General features: G+C 44.2%; 1 pseudogene; it reads left to right on the top strand.

The window, feature by feature from the left end:
* Positions 1-462: 462 nt before the first annotated feature.
* Positions 463-998, top strand: LOC148776640 (ribonuclease 7-like; annotated as a pseudogene).
* Positions 999-5,942: the final 4,944 nt, after the last annotated feature.

Genomic DNA, 5,942 nt, shown 5'->3' with positions numbered 1-5,942 from the left:
CTTTCTTCCAAGACTGGTTTCCTTTTGTGGTCTGACTTCTCAGAGTTTCAAACCAGAAACACGGGAATGTGGAAAGAATAGGGGCTTTGGAAGCTGAGAAGCATCGATTCAAAGCCTGTGACACTCCCTAGCTGTGTGATGATGGGCAATTTCCTTAACTTTTCTGAGCTTCAGTTTGCTTGCCTATTAAAAAAAAAAAAAAAAGAGTTCATACCTCATAAAACTCTTATGAAAGAAAAACTGTATATGTATTTATTGGGGGGCATAAAATTTATAAATAAAATGTATCTGCTGGGACCGAACAATTAAATGCCAGCAGTGTTTTTAAATATCTGAGGCTATAGGAACCCTGTAATAATTGATTTACAGTATGAAATTTTTAGAAGGGCTAGCAGGGCACCCCCATGGTGACCTAGTCACTCACCTCTCACTTCTTCTGTGCCCCCATGCCCTCTGGGAGCAATGGCACCAGTCAGAGCAGGATTCTGCCCTCTGCTGCTGCTCCTGCTGCTGGGGCTATGGGTGGCCAAGGACCAGTCAGTGCCAAGCCCAGGAAAATGCCCCCAGCTCAGTGGTTTGAAACTCAGCATGTGCAGCCCAGACCTCAAGGATGCAACACTGTGATACACAAAACCAACAAGTTCTCCAAACACTGCAAAGACCTCAACACCTGCCTGCATGAACCCATCTACTGCGTGGTCACCACTTGTCAGACCCTCAACTTAGCCTGCAAGAATGGTCATAAAAACTGCCACTAGAGCCAAAAGTCTATATCCCTGACTACGTGTGAGCCCATCTCAGGAAGGTGTCCAGGCTGCAGGTACAAGGAGAAGCAACTGGAGGCATTCTTCATCATAGCCTGAGACCTTCCACAACTGAAGGATGACCCGAGGTACCAGCTGGTCCTATGCTTTTGGATAATGATGTCTAAGGCCAAGTGGTCCCCTCACCCTAAGCTCTGCAGACTCCTGACACTGCGGCTGCCTTTGCTCCCTTGAGTTCCTCACTGATCCTCGCCCTTTTTGCAAACACCACTTCTCTCCCACGCAGCCAACTTCACATACTCTTAATTCCTTCCAGGGTTTTGTGGATGCTCCAAATGATGAGGGAAGAGAGGTGATTCTCCTTAACCCTTCACTGCTGCTTACACTGTTTTCTGAGTGTGGATGCCCTGTGGCTCTTCAGGCACTAAGGCTCTTGGCACGGGTGGATCCAGGTTTTGTGGGGCTTATGGCACATGCAATTTTAGAGACCATCTTAAAGAAGAAGAACACAAAATTACAAATGCAAAGTAAAGTCAGGACCTTGGTAGAGCTGTGGTTGGATCATTCAGAGGGAACCCCAGGGGAGATCATTCAAGGAAGGAGGCCAGGAGAGTCTGTGCCCTGTTCACTGTACTGGGCAAAGGAATGTGTCTGACTTTGCTACAATGAAAAACCCTTCTTTTCCTGATTGAGTGTGCTCGTTACTGTCCAGGGGAAGCATGGAGGTTTGGAAACCCCTCTTTATCTCTGTGAAGCTTCAGCATCATGTACCCTGCAGGCAGAAGAGACGGCAGCACCCTGAGCAGGCTCAGGCTGGAAGGAGCAGTCAGTCTGGGGGACTCTGCCTTCCGCCCCGTTAAAAACTGCCTGGTGGTCCCACGTCACATGAAGGGGAGGAAGGCAAGGAAGGGCAGGCTGAACCCTAGGATGGCAGTCAGACCTAAGGTGGGACCCCTTGTTTATGCTCAAGACCTGACCTCATGCCTCACTGTTATGACCCAGAGAAGGAATCTCAGATTTTTGAAGTGAACTTCCCTCCCTTGGAAATTTCAGAACCAGGACCTTCTAAAAACCTTGATCTGGTTCTAATTAGTGCTTCTCCAGCTAACTGCGGTGAAGGATCAGTTTTGTATGCAAAATCTGCCACAGATCAGCACTTTCATAACATACAATAAAATGAATTACTGGAAAAATGAAATAGAATATACAGATATAGAAACCACAAGGTCAAATTTTTTTATAATCAAATTCAGTGAACATAAAAGTGGTGTATCAGATTGGGATAAAAGTTTCTCAATGATGCCTTTCAATGTCTATACTTACAATAGATACACAGAGGAAAATACTATATACATATACATATATAAATTAAACACCAGCATAAGACATACACGCCCATACATATACACACACACTGGCACGTACTCACACGTGTGCACATGTGTACACAACACACACACACACTCACCAGTAAGGCAACACCATCCTTCCCTCTTCTGATTCTGCCTCGCCCATCCCGTTCCCTTTCCAGATTTAGAAAGAGACTTTTCTACACCGACTAGAGCTCATAATAAGGAAAGCATGATTGGCGAAACATGAAGTGGCAAGAAAAGCAGAAAATCCAAAAATTCTGACTCCCAGCTCCCTTTCCTGCTACCTAGAAAGAGATCTAACACAGAGCTCCTTGCTACCTACCCACCCACACTATCCTACCCAAATATAGCTTTCCCCACAGCACCCAGACAGCCCTCCCACATCACACTCTGCCCATCACTACCAGTACTGGACCCACCCTGTGCTTCTGACCAAGGAAGATATACTGGAAATGAGAGGAAAACAACACCCTTCTACTCCTCTGTCTTTGCCTGGGTGTTGTGGGCAGGCTTCGCTTCCTCTGTCTGCACCTTAAATGATGGTGTTTCTCAGGCTCCTAATCTTAGCTCTCTTTTCCTCTCACACTGAACTCTCTTGAGTGACTTGATACAGTCCCATAGCTTCAACTGCCACTTATCTGCTCCCAAAAGCATCTCTCCAGCCCTGTCTCCCAAGTTCCAGACACATATATTCATCTCAGCATCTTGCAGACATCATAAAAAAAACACTCAGAACTGGGCTCAGATCTGCCTGGCTGCCAAACTTGCCCCTCCTCCTGCCATCTCTCAGTCGTGGTGAGGGGAAACATCAGAGCCAGTCATTCAAAGTCTTAATCTAGGAGACACCTGTGTCTACACATTCCTTTTCTGGTTGCTGGCTTCGCCAGTAACTCACCATCTATCCCGTGCTTGCCTGCTAACTTGTTTCAGTCGTGTCTGACTCTTTGCGACCCCAGTGGACTATAGCCCTCCAGGTTCCTCTGTCCAGGGGACTTCCCAGGCAAGAACACTGGAGTGAGTTGCCATTTCCTTCTCCAGAATATCTTCCCCACCTAGGGATCAAACCCACATCTCTCTCTTAAATCTCCTGCTTGGCAATTGGGTCTTTACCACTAGCGCCACCTGAGACCACCCAGGTAATCCCAGGTATTACCTTAAGAGGGCACACAAGTTCTTGGATTTTCTTTTTTCCAAATATCACTAAGTTCCTAAGGTGGGTCCAACAGACATAATGATTTTGGAGGCAGCTGTGATTTGAAGCTAAGCAAATACACCTAAGTGGTTGCAATCAAGGGTTTACTGTCTAGCTACAGAGGGAAGGAAAAACAATACCTTTAGATCAATATCGAACAATAACAGAGTAGGGACTTCCCTGGTCGTCCAGTGGTGAAGACTCCACCTCCCAATGCAGGAGGTGCAGGTTCAATCCCTGGTGATGGAACCCTACATGCCGAGGGGTGGGGCCAAAAAGTTAAGGGAAAAAAAAAACAGCAATAGAAGAGTATAATGAATCAAGTGGATTCTGTAACATTTCTCTCCCACCTCCCCCAGGGTTTCATTCATCCTAACCGATAGGTTAGGTTCTCTGCTCTCTGTTAAATGCTAATATTCCTGATACATGTCTCTGACATAACATTAGGTCTATAATTAGAGTCAGGCAACATCAGGAGAAATCAAACCATTGAGTATATGTAAGAGTTGTGGCTCCAGAAGCTGGCAAGAGTGTGGAACAAATTCAGAATAGAATGGATCTTTAAATAGACTAATTATATCCAAACAAGTAATGTAGTAGCTTGGGTAGGAGTTTCTGACTTCCGTGTGTAGGCTGAAGAATTAGATGCAGTGTAACTTGAATCCAGGGACCATGGATCATGAACCTGGCCCATTCAGAGACCAATGACACAGAATACAGGGCCCACTGGGGCAGTTGGGGGCCTGAGAAGAGCCACTCAAAAGCCTTGGGACCAAATCTCTGCTGCTTATATTCTCTGAGAATGGATTTCCAAGAAGTCAACTCGGAAAGGCACTCCCCCGATGTTTAGGATGACAGAATTATTTCCTGGTGGGTAAGTTTGCTTTACTATCCAGAAAATTGTGAGAATAGAAATATTTATGCAAATCAAGTACGTGGCATTAGTGTGTTTGTATTAAAGACTTCCTGTATATTTTGTATTTTAGGTATTTGCAGTGTTTAAGAGAATCTAGCCTGATACAGTTGGAGAAGGAAATGGCAACCCACTCCAGTGTTCTTGCCTGGAAAATCCCAGGGACGGGGGAGCCTGGTGGGCTTCCGTCTATGGGGTCACACAGAGTCGGACACGACTGAAGTGACTTAGCAGCAGCAGCAGCAGCAGCAGCCTGATACAGTAACAAATTGGTCTTGTTATTTTAAATGTGTAACTAGTTTAGATGTGTGGTTTAAAATAGAATTTTCCTTTATTTTTTCAAGTTAAAAAAACAATTTTTATATTTATTTATTTATTTGGTTACATTGGGTCTTTACATTATGGCATGCAGAGTTGTGGCACTGTGTTCCAGTGTGAAGGCTCCTCTAGGTATGCAAGCTCCAGAGAGCGCAGGCTCAGTAGTGTGGCACATGGGCTTCTGCATTGGAAAGCTAATTCTTAACCACTGGTCCACCAGAGAAGTCCCCAAATTTTTTTTACTAAAGTGTAGTTGACTTACAATGTTTTGCTGATCTCTGCTGTACAGCAAAGTAACTCAGTTATATATATATATATATATATACACATCCTTTTTATGTATAGAATTTCCCTTTAAAACTAGTTTGGGGACATTTAAAAAACTTAGGAATTTAATCACCATATTCATAAATTGTCAGATTTCTAAGAATTATTTTAGGTATTCAGGAATGTGTGGTTGGTTACCTCAGGTAATCAAATTACTTTGTAAGGACATGGAATATGTTAAACTTATAAAGTATACTTTTAAGTGTTTAAAGGAGTCATTAACTACATTTATAAATGGTACCAAACAGTTCATCAAGTACAATCATTTAAAGTGATTATTAAAATATACTTGTTTGCAAGTTGAACATAAAAACTTAAGGAAGAACTGAGCTTCTGATTTGCATCTTTAACACAGGGAACACAAATTTCAAAAAGCCAAAGTAGCCCTCTACATGTTCTTTTCTGGCACAAAAAGGACATTTTAAAAATTTGCACCGACACTGCAAGACTGGTCCATTTTCTGGACTGCTTTCATCTACACAGTACAGAGAAGACTGGGTGATTATAGTTCCTGCTCTTCCCACACTTGCAGGTTTTACTAAGCCTTTAGAGGGCAGAAGGCAATGGCAACCCACTCCAGTACTCTTGCCCGGAAAATCCCATGGGCGGAGGAGCCTGAGAGTCCATGGAGTCGCTAAGAGTCGGACACGACTGAGCGACTTCCCTTTTAGAGGCAGAATGGCTCTGCTAATGGAACAGCAAAGGCCAGGCTCAAGGCACAGAGCTGTCAGGGACTGACTCCAAAATTGTCTCTCCTCAGCGCCCTCCTTTCTCTGCATTGTTCCGCCTCCAGATGGGTCATTCTGCATTCTGGAGGAACTGAGAAAAGGGAGCAGGGCTTCCCTGAGGCCACTGCGATGGTGGCAGAAGAATTCAGCTAAATACGCTCCAAGAAAAAGCAAAACTCAGAGACTGTATAACCGAGTCTCCATCCTCAATAGGGACTTTTCCTCCCTGGCCAAATTTGGAATTTTGAGACTACATATTTCCAAGTAAGATGGCTTTTTAAAAACAACAGATTGTTAAGCAACTGTTTCCTTCAATAACTCAAGCTG

This window comes from Moschus berezovskii, chromosome 9 (genome assembly GCF_049115385.1).
Source record: "Moschus berezovskii isolate FMDL1 chromosome 9, NW_MosBer_1.0, whole genome shotgun sequence".
NCBI classification, from domain to species: domain Eukaryota; kingdom Metazoa; phylum Chordata; class Mammalia; order Artiodactyla; family Moschidae; genus Moschus; species Moschus berezovskii.
This window is presented reverse-complemented; position numbering and strand designations above follow the sequence as displayed.